Below are 17,093 nucleotides of genomic sequence, written 5' to 3' on the forward strand. Positions count from 1 at the left end.
TTGGAGTTCAAGATTTAGATTGGCCAGAGGATGACACGGTCTATGCCTCACATTGATCAATCTAGATGTCTAGGATAGAAAGACACTTGTCATATATTGTGAGGAGTCACAATTAGTAGTCACAAGGTGATGTTGGATCTCAACATTCTTGTAACTTGGGTAGTAATGATGTGTTGCTAGATACCGCTCATTACTTATGCTCCTAAATGGGTTTAGGGGCATTGCCAACGTTACAAGAACCTATACGGTCGCACACTAAGGACAATTAGATGGAGATTAGGTTCATATGATGAACCAAGAGGATTAGATTCATGTGATGAATCAAATTAGATTAAGAGTAATCCTAATTGGGCTAGTTGAGTTGGACTCAAGTTGATTCATGTGTTCAATGAGTCTAATTTAGATTATGACTCATTGAATCAATTTAATTAAATGAATTAGATTCATTATATATTAAATTGGCTTGAATTAAATGGTTGGATTAGATCAACCATGAGAGAGATTAAGTCAAGTTTGACTTGACTTGAGAGGAAGATGAAGAGTCAAGTTTGACTTGACTTTATGCCACCTCATTGGTGAGTTGGCATTGAGTGGGTCAATGATGATGCTCCACATCATCATGGTTGCTTAAGTAGGATGCCACCTCATGGGAGTTACCAAGAGTTGTGACTCTTGGCATTCCCTGGAGGTTACAACACCTCTTAATGTGGCCGGCCACATCAATTGCATTAGTGAGTTTTCATTTTGTGTAATTCTCATTCATTCCATCATCTTCTTCCTCAAGCTCTCCTCAAGATCTCCCTCTCCTTTCTTGTCCGAACACCATAGGTGCTAGCACACCTTTGTTTGGTCCCCTCCACCTAATTTTGTTCATGTGGATACTTCTAGAGGGTTGTCTACTTTGATAATCTTGAGATCCGGCAAACCGTTGGACTAGCGGGATAGCGAAGGGCATCGCATCGAGGGTAACGCTCTTATCTAGTGTAGATCTATACTTTAGAAACTCGTACTCGTATTTTGTTTTATTTTTCCTTCGCACGGATCCGGTGGCGGGGGTTTCGGGGTTTCCACGACGCGAAAAAATGATTTTCGCGGCCCGAAAAATCCAACACTACCTTGATTACAGGTAATCTTACGCGCTTTATTTTAGGTTTCCAAATATTTGAGATAGTAATCTATGCTGCCTTATCAATTGAACCTTAGCTCCTTTTATGCTTTGTGCAACTATCGTCCTATGTGTATGCCTATTATTTGAGTGCAGGCAGAGTATTGATTTTGGGGTAGCCATCGAAGCCCTATTTGATTCAGGGGCTACTCACTCTTTTATTTCGGATGCATTTGTGCATCGAAAGGGGATTGCTCAGGAGGGCTTGACAGAAAGTCTACTAGTGACGATTCCTTCTAGAGAGGAGTTAAGTACGACTAGCATCGTTCGGAATCTTGAGATGGTGTTGCAAGGCCATACTATGGATGCCGACTTGAGAGTATTCCCGATGCCAAAGTTCGATACCATTCTGGGGATAGGCTAGTTGTCAATTAATCAGGAAGTAATCGACTTTCAGCGCAGGACAGTCCAGCTGAGTCCTCCTGGTGGAGAACCTTTCACCTTCGTGGTAGCGAAGAATTCGAGGAATCCTCGACTTATATCATTCTTGCAGGCGAGGAAGCTCATTGACAATGGTTGTCCATCATTCTTAGCCAGCATTACAACAACTACAATGCAGGATGGTCCTTCTATTTCAGATGTGGAGGTTGTTGGGGATTATGCAGACGTCTTTCCTGATGACGTTATAGGGATCCCACCGGATAGCAAGGTGGAGTTTTCTATTGAGTTGCTACCAGGTACAGTTCCAATCTCTAAGGCACCATATCGTCTTGCTCCTACCGAGATGAAGGAGCTGAAGGAGCAGCTTCAGGAGTTGCTAGGCAAGGGATTCATACGCCCTAGTGTTTCTCCATGGGGCGCGCCTATCTTATTTTTAAAGAAGAAGGACGACAACATGAGACTATGCATCGACTATCGAGGGTTGAATTCGGTGACCGTCAAAAACAAATATCCATTTCCTAGGGTGGAGGATCTCTTTGATCAGTTGCAAGGAGCTTCGATATTCTCAAAGATAGATCTTCATTCTGGCTACCATCAGTTGAAGGTAAGGGAATCAGATGTGCATAAGACAGCGTTCAGGACTCGGTATGACCATTACGAGTTCTTGGTAATGCCATTCGGGCTAACCAATGCTCCGGCTGTCTTCATGGACCACATGAATCGAGTATTTCAGTCGTATCTTGATCAATTTGTTATCATCTTCATTGATGATATACTCATTTATTCTCGGAGCAGAGAGGAGCATGGTCAGCACCTGCGGACAGTACTAGGGGTTCTAAGGGAGCGTAAGCTTTATGCGAAATTCGGTAAGTGCGAGTTCTGGTTAGAGAAGGCTACCTTCCTTGGGCACATTATTTCTAGCAAAGGAGTGGAGGTTGACCCGTCCAAGGTGGAGGCAATCAGAGAGTGGGCAGTGCCGAAGAATGCATCAAAGATTCGCAGTTTCCTTTGATTAACAGGCTACTATCAGAAGTTCATCAAGGGTTTTTCCTCTATTGCAGTGCCCTTAACCGTGTTTACAAAGAAGAATGCCATGTATGTATGGAGCCCGGAGTGCCAGCACGGTTTCGATACCTTGAGGCAAGCTCTGATATCAGCACCTGTCTTAGCTATGCCATCAGGACAAGGTAACTATGTGATATACACCGACGTGTCTAAGCTAGGCTTGGGCGCAGTATTGATGCAGAATGGCAGGGTTATCACTTATACCTCTAGACAACTAAAAGTGTAAGAGAAAAACTATCCTACTCATGATCTCGAGCTAGCAGCAGTCGCGTTTGCACTCAAGATTTGGAGGCACTATCTGTATGGAGAGAAGTGCACGATCTTCATCGACCACAAGAGTCTGAAATACTTTTTCATGCACAAAGGGTTGAACATGAGACAACGAAGATGGTTGGAACTGGTGAAGGATTATGACTACAAGATCAGCTACCATCTGGGAAAAGCTAATGTAGTGGTTGACGCTCTGAGTAGGAAGATTGCAGTGATTGCACGTTTGTCGGTTCCAGGGCCTCTGCAGCGACAGATTTAAAGTCTTGGGTTAGAGGTATATACAGAAGGCAGAGCACCGAGACTGAATTTACTGACTTACAGTCTACGCTATTGGACCTCATCTGCAGTGGTCAGGCAAGTGATGAGCAATTGCAGAAGTGGAGACTAAGAGATAAGGAGAAGGGCAGTAGAATATACACCGTAAGCGATGGGATTATGAAGTATAAGGGTCGATTTTGGGTCCCTAAAGCTGATGCACTGAGAGTGCTGATCATGACAGAGGCTTTACATCACCCTATTCCGTCCACCCAGGGAGCACAAAGATGTATAAGGACTTGCAACAGTTGTATTGGTGGTCAGGCATGAAGGGTGGCATCAATCGTTTTGTGTCTGAATGCTTGACATGCCAGCAGGTCAAGGCCGAGCATTAGAGACCAGCTGGGTTACTGAGACCACTCCCTATTCCTGAGTGGAAAGTTGAGAATATTTTAATGGATTTCATCGTAGGATTGTCGAGGACAGTTAGAGGCTCTAATTCCATTTGGGTGATTGTGGATCGTCTTACCAAGTCATCACACTTTTTGCCAGTTAAGACTACATTCACCATGACGCAGCATGCAGAGTTATATATCCAGGAGATCGTCCAATTGTGTGGGATTCCAGTTTCGATCATATCGGACCGAGACACCCGCTTTACATCCGCCTTCAGGAGGAGTCTTCACGCTTCATTGGGGATGAAGGTACAGTTCAACACCGCTTTTCATCCCTAGACTGATGGTCAGACGGAGAGAGTGAATCAAATACTAGAGGATCTGCTGCGAGCTTGTGCTATCAATTTTCAAGGGAGTTGGGAAGCCAAGTTACCTCTAGTAGAGTTCACCTATAATAATAGTTTCCAGGCTTCCATTGGAATGGCACCATATGAAACGCTATATGGAAGGAAGTGTAGATCTCCTATTCACTGGGATGAGGTAGGTGAGAGGGCAGAGTTGGGTCCTAAGATTGTTCAGCAGACAGAAGCTATAGTGATGAGGATCAGAGATAGAATGAGGACTGCCTAGAGTCGACAAAAGAGTTATGCAGATTTAAGGAGGAGGGGCTTAGAGTTTGCAGTCGGGGACTATGTTTTTGTGAAGGTAGCTCCTATGAAGGGTGTGATGAGATTTGGGAAAAAGGGGAAGCTAGCACCCAGGTACATAGGACCTTTCGAGATCCTTGACTGAGTAGGGACATTGGCTTATCGTGTAGCTCTACCTCTGAGCCTGGCATATGTACACAATGTCTTCCACATCTCGATGCTTCGGAAATATGTGTTGAACCCCTCACACGTGCTACACTTTGAACCTCTGCAACTCTCACCACAGTTGACTTTTGAGGAAAGGGCTATTAGGTCTTGGGTAGACAAGATCAAAAGCTGCAGAATTGAACAATCCCAATGGTCAAAGTCAAGTGGTTGAATCATTCAGAAGAGGAAGCTACTTGGGAAGTGGAGACAAATATCAGGGAGCGCTACCCTGAGCTTTTCGGTAAGTCTACTAATTTCGAGGACGAAATTCTTTTAAGGGGGGAGTATTGTAGCATCCGAAAAATTTCACTACTAAATCACATGCTCTAGTATTATTGTTAGTAGTAGTATTATGAATTTTTTTCCATTATCATATTGTTTTATTTAATTAAATTGTTTAATGACGAGTTCTTTTAGAATTTTAGATTTTGATGATACGAGGCCCGAAAGGAGAGGACGGGAACACGAGGCAAAGGCTATTTTTATAAAATGGGTTCTTGAGCTTACTTTTGTTAAAATGGGTTCTTGAGCTTACTTTTATATATATATATATATATATATATATATAATATTGGATAGCACTTATATTAATAAAATAACTTTTGTGCACACGTTTTATTTTATTTTATTTTTTCTATTTCTATTTTTATTTTTATTTTTATTATTATCCTTTTTTTTCTCTTACGAAACAAGTTTCCCTCCCCAAATATGCCTTAATTTTAAAAAAAAAAAAGTAAACGGGGTTAATGGCTAGACTTTTGACCAATATTTTTTTATAAGTATCATGTAAAATAGCCTAGCCTCCTGGGATACAAAAATTAGAACCCTTGGCCGCCGCCCCCTAAGTTTTTCCCCATCAATTTTCAAGCTTGGAATTGAGAGATCAAGGGGTGCTTGTCTGTTCCCTAGCCTCCTTTGCCGCCTCGTGACGTCGTGGTGGTAAGATATCCAAGTAAAGGCAAGTACAAAGTTTTATCTATGCACCATCCGCCCATAGTTATTGTATGTTATAGTTTACACATTTTCTTTCATTTTAGACATAATAGATTGTTAAAGTTGATGTTTCATGATATTCCTTTCATGTCAAGATTGCCTAGGATCCCCAAAAATATGCTGAATTGCTGGTTTACTGCCTATTCACGATCAGTAAGTTGGTTTGAGTTGTACATGCTGTTTTCTTGGGTCTGCATGGTTAGCATCAAGTCGAGGTGATAGTCCTTCGATTTAGGATCGCGTGGGTTCAAACGGAGGTCGATTTGGTTTAGAAATGAATTACTTATGAATTTATTTGGTGAGTGTGTGCTGGTTTGCTGCCTGTGCACGAGCAGTAAGTTGGTTTGAGTCATACATGCTGTTTTATTGGGTCTGCATGGTTAGGATCAAGTCGAGGTGATAGTCCTTCAAGTTAGGATTGTGTGGGTTCAAACGGAGGTTGATTTGGCTTAGAAATGAATTACTTATGAATTTATTTGGTGAGTGTGCGCTGGTTTGCTGCCTGTGCACGACCAGTATGTTGGTTTGAGTCTTACATGCTGTTTCTTGGGTCTGCACAGTTAAGATCAAGTCAAGGTGATAGTCCTTTGAGTTAGGATCGTGTGGGTTCAAATAGAGGTCGATTTGGCTTAGAAATGAGTCAGTTATGAATTTATTTGGTGAGTGTGCGCCGGTTTGCTGCCTGTGCACGACCAGTAAGTTGGTTTGAGTAGTACATGCTGTTTTCTTGGGTCTTCACCATTAGGACCAATTCCAAGAGATAGTCCTTCGAGTTAGGGTCGTGTGAGTTCAAACGGGGTGTGATTTGGCTTAGAAATGAATAAGTTACAAATTTTACGGTGAAACCACTCAAACTGCATATTGTCAGGGCAGAATTGAGCAAGAGGAGTTTTTGGGTTCCTAGAGGCAGCCAATTTACATGGAATGATTATTTCGATTGTCAAGCATGTCTTATGATGTTTCAGTAGTTATTTCAAAACTTTAGTTTGAAAAAAAAACAAAGGGTTTGAGATTTGAGGCGAGGAAAAAAAATAAATTTTTTAAGGTAATTTGAATGTAGTGTTCTTTGACGGATATGGGGCCGAGAGTCATCTCGTTTAGCCATATCAAATTGACGTGTAGTGGACTTCGGACAAGCACCGGGGTGCCCTGCACTTGACAGTTATGGATTCCAGAAAAGTACTGGGATGTCATATTAGCTTGGTACCATGGTTTGACATAGCTTGATCAAACGACATGAGGTTGAGTGGTAAGAAAAAAAAAAGAAATAAAAATATGAAAGATGAGTTCTTAAGAAATTTAGTTGAGAAAGTTCATTCATTGTTTTCTTAGTTCATAAACATTTATTTGAGTTCACTTAGTTTAAATTGCATGGGGTTGTATGTACTTGTTGTTTACGAATTTTGTACTTGTTGAGTCTTAAGACTCACTGTGGTTGTTTGGTGCAGGAGAGCATGAGTCAGAGGCGGAGGGGCAGGATTCTTGAGCGGATTGTATTGAAGCAAGGCACTCGACCCAGTGACCCCTACGTTTTCTGCATGATTTTCTTTTGGAGTGTTGAGGGAGGTTAAAATAAAAAGACATGTTTTCTTTTGCTTCTTTATGGTTATCGCATTAGTTTGAGTTTGACTGGTTCTGCATTGAGTTTAGATACTTATAAACTAAATAAATTATTTTATAGATTGATTTCATTTTCTGTTATGTATTTTTGAAAAAAAACTATTTATTTATTTTAAACTAGAGGGGTTTACAGTTGGTATCAGCATAGAGATGGTGTAAGCGACTGTCAGAGAATTATATTCATCGCTTCAAGGATTTCCACAAGGTATTCTTGCATCACTTTTCTAGTAATCGGAGGTACCACAAAACTCCTTGGAGTCTGTTTTCCATTAAGCAAGGCCCTAAAGAGTCATCAGGGCTTATATTAAGAGATTCAACCAGATTGCTATCGATGTTCCATCAGCCACCACGGAGATCTTGGTAAGCGCCTTTTCTTAGGGGCTTAATGATAATGACTTTTAAATGATTTGGTTAGGAATCCTACTACTAATTTTGATATATTAATTGAGCGGGCTTTGGAGTTTATTAATGTAGAGGAGGCTCAAGCTGTCCGCAGAAAAGATGTTAACACTTCTGCACCGGTTCCAGCAGTGGCTCATTCGGGGGGACCTACTCAGCCCCCTAAAGGACCTCGAGCGGATCCACACCATCGTCATCTCAAGCTTCGACCTCAAGCAGTACAGCATGTAGATGCTCTTGCACACTTCCTGCAACAATGGTGCACTTATCATTTGACCAACACCCGCAACACAGAAAACTATTTTACATTGAAGAATAGATGTGCGTAGGTTTTATACACTTGTTTAACATGTTTTGACGTATATTCCTATATTTTAAGCATGCTTTATCTATGCATTTTCATGATCCTTGCTTTACTTTTAGCATATTTACTATTCTATGTTCGAAGATATGATCTTGGGTATTTTTTGTGTACAGGAGTCAAATTTGGAGAGGAAATGATGTTCATGGTGAATTTGATCAACGAACAAAGGAAGTCAACGCCATTCATGTGTGCCACACGGCCATGTGAAAGGAACAGGAAGGAAAATGGTCTTGGTCGTTGGAGCAGACTGGGTGTGCAGCATCAGCAGAAGAGGGGGATGACACGGACGTGTGGTATCACACGACCGTGTGACTTTTGAAGCAGAATGAGAACATGGTCGTGTAGATCTACACGATCGTGCAACCCTTCTAGAGGCCAAGCATTGCCAGGTCATGTGTGCCACATGGTCGTGCAACCTTTCTAGAGACCAAGATTGGTAGGACCGTGTGTGCCACACGACCGTGTGAGCCGTCCAGATGTGAAGCATGGCACGACCATGTGAATCTCACACGGCTATGTGACTCTGGCCAAGAGGTAAGCAGTCGAGGTCGTGTGAGGTCCACACGGCCATGACACGGGTCATGTGGCGCCCAAACCCCCTGCTCTATATAAAGGGTTTCTCCCTCTTTGAAAGGGGGGCTCTCCCTTTGGGGAGATCTAATCTGAAGGTTTTCTCCATCTTTTGGGTGTCAATCCAGTGATCTGAAGACGTTTCAATTCTCGATTTGACTCTAGTAGCAAGGATTGGTTCCGAAGATTACTCGTCATCTCTAGATAAGTATTTCTTTTCTATCTTCTTGATTTGGATCGAAATGTTTACGATCTTCTTGTCTTCGGATCTTTTCCTTTGTTTTATGGAGTAGATCTTCTTGTTCTATAATAGAGGGAGTATTTGTGATGTGAATTGATGTAAGATTTCAAGGATTTGCCAACTTCTTGTTTCAATGATATTGTTATATTTTGTATCAATTCAATATTGTATGGATTGTTGTGTTTGGATCTAATTACCATTCTTGATTGGTTGTTTATAATACTTGTGGATCTTATAGAGGAATTCTTTAGATTGTATGACCGAGGGGCGTTGTGACAGGGTTGTCCCGTTAACGGACATCTTGGGGATCACCTTGAAGGGTGAAGCAAGAATCTACAAAGAAGTGGGATAGATAGATAAGTTGTTCCCTATATCTTGATGTGAATTGATTAGTGATATGTTTTTATATTATATGACCGAGGGGCGTCGTGACAGGGTTGCCCTGCTAATGGACTTCATAGGGATCATGATTATTTAGTTGCTTAAGGTGTAGATATAAGTCCCCAGTCAGTGTTTTTTGTAGGAGATAACCGACGACTTCTTACAAATACATGACAATTGAGGATATAATTGGTAAAATCATATTACATTGATAAGTATCACAAAGAAACCAAATCTCTTAGAACTTTCACAAAACCTAGTTTCTGCATTACTTTTTTATTTTCATTTTCTAGTTGCTTCTTAGTACGTATAATTCCTAATTGATTGTTTAGCCAATTCACTTTGAGATATCTTTAGTGTTTATAACAAATCCTTATGGATACAATATCTTTTATATTACTGACGACGTAACCGTGCACTTGCAGTGACGTAACAAGTTTTTGGCACCGTTGGTGAGGATTGCATCTATAACATTATAGATTATCATTTGAATTAGACTAAACTTTTCTTTTCTTTTCTCACATCTAGCTTGTAACTAGTTTTGTAATTTTTCTTTGCATTCTTTTATTCTTTTTGTTTATGAATCAAATTCTGTAATCTTGTTCTTGTATGCGAAGATCTAACTTTGTAGGTGATCTACTACCTTTTGATCCCGAAATTTATAAAACCTTTCATAAAAGGAAAGCCTCACAAAAACATTCAGAAGAACAAGTACATTCAAATATGGAAAACAAACCGCTTACAGATTACACAGCACCTTATGCTGGAGGATTTCGTTCTAGCATTACAAGACCCTCTGTTGAAGCTAATAATTTTGAGATCAAGCCTGCGATAATCAGTATGGTCCAACAGAATTAATTTGGGGGTGGACCACATGAAGATCCTAATCAACACTTAAAAATTTTTTATGAAATCTGCGGAACAATGAAGATGAATGGTGTTCCATCTGAAGCCGTGAGATTATTATTGTTTGGGTTTTCTTTAAGAGATAGAGCCAAGTAATTGCTAAATTCCCTACTAGCAAATAGCATTACCACTTGGGAACAGTGTGAGCAATAATTCCTTGATAAATTTTATCCTCCAAGTAAGATTGCTCATATGAGAAATCTTATTACAAGTTTCAGACAGTCAGACTCAAAATCTTTATTTGAAGCATAGGATATATATAATAATATGCTCAGGCAATGCCCACATCATGGATTGGAGAAATGACTAGTGTTACATACATTTTATAATGACATCAATTATCATACTAAGGTGTCATTAGATTTTACTGTTGGAGGGGAACTTATGAATAAAAGTTTGGATGAATCCGAAGATATTATTGAAAGTGTAACACAAAACTATCATCAGTGGGCCACAGAAAGAAGTGGAGGCTATTCCTTTTCAAACCCAACTAAAGTATCAGAAAAATTTGATGTGGATGCAATTACTATGATGTCTGCAAAACTGGATACTCTTACAAAGAAGTTGGAAAATATGGGAGCAAATACTAGCATGGTCAATGTCATAGTATGTTATTGTGAAACATGTGGAAGTTCTGATCATGCTCAAGACTCATGTCCTTTAGGATCTATTTCTGCACAAATTAATCAACTTGAGCAGTGTGATGCCATCGTTAGTTACAATCATAGACAGAAAAATCCATATTCAAACACATACAATTCTGGGTGGAAGAATCATCCAAATTTCTCTTATAGAAATAATAAAAAACAAGGACCATCTATAGGGCCTAGACCAAGTTTCCAACCTGGGCAACAAAATTTTCAACAACAACCTTCTCAGAGCAATCAAATTCTAGATTGGAGAAAATGATTGAAGAGCTCATCTTGAGTCAAAATGAAATGAAGCAAGAATTAAAGGTGCTAACTCAAAGAATTGATAATTCAGAAAAGCACCAGAAAATTCAAGATAGCCAAATTGCCCAAGTAGCTTCATCATCTTCAAGAGCGCCAGAACAGTTTCCAGGAAAGCCTGATGTTAACCCCATGGAACACTATAACAAAATAGTGTTAGGACCTTCAGATGGCTAGAGAGAGGGGGGGTGTGAATAGCCTCCTCTAAAACTTAAACAATCTTCTCACAAAAGTTTGTTAGCACAGCGGAAATATGCAAAAGAAAAACTAACACAAGGAAAAGAAACAACCCACAGCTAACACAAGTATGTACGAGGTTCGGGGATAACTTACCCCTACTCCTCGGCGTGTCCGTAAGGTGGACGATCCCTTGATCTTTCGGTAGATCACACCCCGGACAGATTCCGGCTAAGTATTTCTCCTTCTCGGTGGAGTAACCTCTCCACAAAGTCTCAGAAAAGATTTGAAATGAAGCACAAGACTTACAGAGTTTAGTGGCTAAAAGGAATGAACAATAGACTTACAGCCACGATGAAAGCAAAGCGCAAAGATAGAAGAAGTTCCTCAGCCAAGAGCTCAAAAACACAGCACTCTTGCTTGATCGACAGAGAGTTTTTGAAAATCCTACCTCAAACCTCTCTTCTTCCTTCTTCTTATTCCTCTGCTTTCTCACTGTCTTTAGCCAGAGCTGAATCACTGTCACCTTTACCGAATCACTGCGACCAACTCAGGTGTCGCCAATCACTCTTCCTCCTCATCTAGTTCTCTGAACTCACACCAATACCATCCATAGTCTTCACTGGTGTCTCTGAGCTCGAACCAATAAGCAAGAGTTAAGCTGTTGCCAACTGATTGCAGCAGTGAACGTTGACGCTCCAATTGCACCATTTGCAGCGAAACACAACAGAAAGAGCACTTGGTCTTATTCTTCTGATGGAGCTTAATTTGAATTTAAGCATTGGCACGACACCTGCAACCTGTAACTCAAAAAGCTTACAGCAGATGGTTAGATCAGATGAATCAAAAATCGCAGAGAAACAGCAGAAGACAAACGACATCGTTGTGGATCGGTCAACAGACCGATCCATAGCGCTCTACACCTATCAGGACACATCCTGATCGGTCTGGGATGATGCTGATCGGTCTGTGGACCGATCCGCCTATAGGTGGATCGGTCCACAGACCGATCCCCCTATTGTTCTGAATCACATCGCTTCTTACTGATCGGTCACTAGACCGATCAAATAACCCACAGAGAGCTACTATATGGTTACTGATCTGTCACGAGATCGATCAGATAACTAAGGTATCACTGGATCGGTCGACAGACCGATCCAGACAGCCAAAGTATCACTGGATCGGTCAACAGACCGATCCAATGCCTCTGTTGATTTTAGAGCTTCCCAGCCCTAAACCCTAATGTCTTCCTGGTCCAGAGAACGAGCTACCGAGCCCTCTCTGACCTAGTCTGGAGAACAAGCTACCGAGCCCTCTCCGACTTCCACGTCCGGGTCAGAGAACGAGCTACCGAGCCCTCTCTGACCTAATCTGGAGAACGAGCTACCGAGCCCTCTCTGACCTAATCTGGAGAACGAGCTACCGAACCCTCTCTGACCTAGTCTGGAGAACGAGCTGCCGAGCCCTCTCCAACTTCGTTCAGTCCAGAGAACGAGCTACCGAGCCCTCTCTGACCTAGTCCGGAGAACGAGCTGCCGAGCCCTCTCCAACTTCGTCCGGTCTAAAGAACGAGCTACCGAGCCCTCTCCCAGTTCGTCTGGTCCAGAGAACGAGCTACCGAGCCCTCTCTGACCTAGTCCGGAGAACGAGCTACTGAGCCCTCTCCGACTTCGTCCGGTCTAGAGAACGAGCTACCGAGCCCTCTCTGACTTCGCGTGCCAAGTTTCCATACTTGGACTTTTTCCCGTGCCAAGCTCCCTGCTTGGACTTTTCCATGCCAAGTCTCCATACTTAAACTTTTCCCGAATCAGGTCAACTCTAGCCGGGTCAACCAGGTCAACCTTGACCAAAGGTTGTACCCACAATCTCCCAAGTTTGTATTCTTGTCAAACATCAAAATACAACTTTTCTATCCTCGTCAAACATCAAAATACAACTCGAGTCACGTCAACTCGAGTCGGGTCATCCAGGTCAACCTTGACCTAAGGTTGCACCAACAATCTCCCCCTTTTTGATGTTTGACAAAAATCATAATCAAGTTAGATTAACCCGATAACCTAACTTAGGTTTTCCAATAGTTCTCCAGCATGGTCAAGAGTTTCTTCCTAATGAAAGTCTCATACCTTTCATTGAAACCCTTATTATCCCCCTTAATACTAAAGACAACATTCTCCCCCTTGAAACCCTTAGTGATAATCTCATATCACTCATCCTCAGAAATCTTGACGAGTAAAAACTCCCCCAAAAAGTCAACTTCCTCTTGACCAATAGGTAAAGCTCCCCCTAAAGGTCAACTCCATTGCACCAACAATGTCTTGGAGAGTTTCAACCCTTCAGAAATCTAAAACACCAACTTCCATAGCTGAAATTTCAGACAACAGTTGAAAATCAGTATTTTGGCACGCTCTGATCGGTCACAAGATCGATCAGAACTTCACTGGATTGGTCACCAGACCGATCAGGGAACCTCCTGATCGGTCTGTAGACCGATCAGAAAATGATCAGTAGCCCTCTCTGCATACCAGACTGCTGACCTGATCGGTCCCCGGACCGATCAGGGAACTCCTGATCGGTCTGTAGACCGATCAGTAGGCTTCCTGGCGTACAAAACGAACCTGATCGGTCCCTGGACCGATCAGATTACAAACAGGAGGGTCTGGAGAGATTTTTGGATCGGTCGACAGACCGATCCACCTTCTCCTGATTGGGCTGTAGACCGATCAGTGTCTGATACTGAAGTTTCTCCAATAATTTCAGTAACTGAAATTCGTAGAGGTGTTCGATAATTCGTAGAAGTTTCTCCAGTAAAACTTCGAAATTCAGTACCTAGAACCTGAAGAATCTACAAGCATAACTATTTCCTAAAGATTATGGTCTGAAATTGTCTATAGCCCAAAAGTTTCAGACATTTAGAAAAACAGACAACTCAAGGCTTGAAAACTGAAATTTTCGACCTTGTTATGTTCAGTTTCAAGTTTGTCAAAATATAACCAAATTGCTATCATTATTTCAAGGACTTGTCCTAGTTTCAATCAAAATCATGAAAAGTATCGATCAAAGGTATCAAACAGTCCATCAACCAAAGTTACATAATTTCTAGGTAAAGGTCCAACCAAGTTTCCTTGGTTGGAATATATGAGTAAGATCTAGGAACCAAATACACATGAATTATGTAATGGTCTTCCCCATACTCAATTTATGTCTCTTCAACCTAATTATTCAAGGGATGCATGATACATTTTGAATAATTCGGCTGATCCTAGCATCTCACCCCATTTCTAGCAAACAAAAATAATTTGTTAAACCTTATAGTTTGTGTGAGATGTTCCCAAGTTGCCCAAATTAATTTCCCTTTTTTTTATTATCGTTTTAATTGTCCTTATTGATCACTACGTGGTCCTAATGACCTATTGAGCCAAACACATTCCCAATTCTCTCCTCAAATGACTAAATTCATTTTCCGGAAGAGGTTTGGTGAAAATATCGGCTATGTTTGACTTTGACTCAACGTATGTGAGTGCAATGTCTCCCCTAGCTACGTGATCTCTAATGAAGTGATGACGCACTTCAATATGTTTGGTCCTTGAATGATGGACTGGATTTTTTGTTAGGTTTATTGTGCTGATGTTATCACATAACACTTGCACTCCCTTATATGAAAGCCCATAATCTTCTAGGGTGTGGATCATCCACAACAATTGTGATACACTCTCTCCCATGGCAATGTATTCAGCCTCGGTTGTGGAGAGAGCAACGCAATGTTGCTTCCGACTTGACCAACTAACCAATGATGATCCTAAAAATTGGCAACCCCCACTAGTGCTTTTCTGATCCAATTTGCACCCAGCATAATCTGAGTCGGTATAACTTATCAAATCAAAAGACTCAGTACGAGGGTACCAGAGACCTACTCTAATTGTGCCCTTAAGGTATCTCAGAATTCTCTTAACTGCAATTAAATGAGATTCCTTGGCACATACTTGATATCTAGCGCACATGCCCACAGCAAAAAGTATGTCCGGTCAACTAGCTGTGAGATATAGAAGACTACCGATCATGCTTCTATATTGCGTTAGATCAACTGGTTTTCCATTCTCATCATTGTCAAGGCGAGTGTTCGTCGCCATTGGAGTGGATACTTCCTTAGAGTCACTCATTTTGAATTTCTTGAGCATCTCTTGAGTGTATTTTGTTTGATGGACATAAATGTCATCTCGAGTTTGTTTGATTTCAAATCTAAGGAAGAATGTCAATTCTCCCACCAGACTCATCTCAAACTCACTTTCCATGTGAGTGATAAATTCATTCAAATAGTCCTTATTATTTGAGCCACAAATTATGTCATCGACATACACCTGGGCTACAAATATGTTTTCACCATTTCTACGCAGAAATAGTGTTGGGTCTATTTGACCTCTTACAAAACCCTTTTCTAGTAAGTAAGTTGACAACCTTTCGTACCATGCTCGAGGTGCTTGTTTAAGCCCATAAAGAGCTTTCTTGAGCTTGTACACGTGGTTTGGAGCTTCCGTATTCATAAACCCCGGTGGTTGTTCAACATAGACCTCTTCTTTAATGAAACGTTTAAGAAGGCCGATTTAACATCCATTTGATAGAGTTTGAAGCCTCTATGTGCAGCAAAAGCTAGCATTAAACGAATGGACTTTAATCGAGCCACGGGAGCATAAGTCTCATCATAATCGAGGCCTTCGACTTAACTATAGCCCTTGGCTACAAGTCTTGTATTATTTCTTACGACTTCTCCTTTTTAGTTTAACTTATTTTTGAAGACCCATTTGGTTCCAATAATGGTGGTCTTCTTAGGTCTAGGAACTAAGTCCCACACTTGGCTCCTTTCAAATTGACCTAACTCATCTTGCATAGCTATGATCCAATCAGGATCGTGCAATGCCTCATCAACTAATTTTGATTCGATTTCTGAGATCAAGGCGACCTCATTAGACTCATTTCTAAAGAATGATCTAGTCCTAACCCCTTGTTGAATGTCTCCCACAATCTGTTCTTGGGGATGACTAGAGGCTATCCTGGAATGCCTTGGCGTCGGCGGTGCCTCATGAGTGGTCTCACTAGGCACAGGCAAAGACTCAGGATCAGGCAAAGGATCAGCCTAAGCCCTTTGTTGCCTTTGCTCATCGTCATCGGAGTCAACTTCGACTCTTTCTATGTTTTGATCATTCAAATTTAGCCTTCAAAGTTCAAATTGAATTTCTCCTACATCCCTCGATTGATCATTTCATTTAGGTATTTCTTCAAATGCTACATCCGAGGATTCTTCAATCAATTTAGTCCTATTATTGTAGACTCGATAGGCTTTGCTGATGAGAGAGTACCCGACCAGTATTCCTTCATCAGCCTTAGCCGTGAACTTTCTAAGATGATCCTTGGTGTTCAAGATAAACACCTTACAACCAAACACCCTAAGATGTTTAATTGTAGGGGGTTTTCTAAACCAAAGTTCATGGGGAGTCTTTCCTAAAAACCTATATATCAAGACTCGGTTTTGCACATAGCAAGCTGTATTTACAGCTTCAGCCCATAAGTAGCTCGGTAGTGAGTACTCATTGAGCATGCTTCATGCAGCCTCTTGCAAGACTCGGTTCTTTCTCTCCACAACCCCATTTTGTTGTGGGGTCCTTGGAGTAGAGAACTCATGCCTATATCCCTTTTCTTGACAAAATTCTAAAAATCTATGATTTTGAAATTCTTCACCATGATCACTTCTAATTGTTTTAATTGTTGTTAATTTTTCATTTTCAGTTTTTCTACAAAAAGAAACAAAAACATCTATGGTTTGATCCTTATTTTTCAAAAAGAAAGTCCATGTATATCTAGTAAAGTCATCAATGATCACTAAGTAGTATCTACTTTCATTCAATGAAATAACATTACTGCAATCAAACAAATCCATATGCAATAAATCTAAAGAAGTAGATGTACTTACAGCGCTTTTACCTTTATGAGACGCTTTTGTTTGCTTACCCTTTTGACATGCATCACATAATTTTATCTTTTGGTACTTGATGCTTGGTAAGTCTCGCACTAATCCTTTGTTGGCCAGCTTTCGAATATTCTTCATGTTTACGTGG

General features: G+C 41.0%; 1 long non-coding RNA gene and 1 other non-coding gene across 2 annotated transcripts; one reads left to right on the forward strand and one right to left on the reverse strand.

Moving 5' to 3' along the window:
• The first annotated feature begins 5,204 nt into the window (after positions 1–5,204).
• LOC122030169 lies at positions 5,205–8,583 on the forward strand. Its single transcript, XR_006125330.1, has 4 exons — positions 5,205–5,324; positions 6,827–7,358; positions 7,473–7,718; positions 7,875–8,583. It is a non-coding gene; the product is annotated as an uncharacterized LOC122030169 (long non-coding RNA).
• Positions 8,584–10,048: 1,465 nt separating this feature from the next.
• Positions 10,049–10,155, reverse strand: LOC122030720. Its single transcript, XR_006125571.1, has one exon. It is a non-coding gene; the product is annotated as a small nucleolar RNA R71 (small nucleolar RNA).
• Positions 10,156–17,093: the final 6,938 nt, after the last annotated feature.

Source organism: Zingiber officinale, chromosome 10B, assembly GCF_018446385.1.
Source record: "Zingiber officinale cultivar Zhangliang chromosome 10B, Zo_v1.1, whole genome shotgun sequence".
Classification (NCBI taxonomy): Eukaryota; Viridiplantae; Streptophyta; class Magnoliopsida; order Zingiberales; family Zingiberaceae; genus Zingiber; species Zingiber officinale.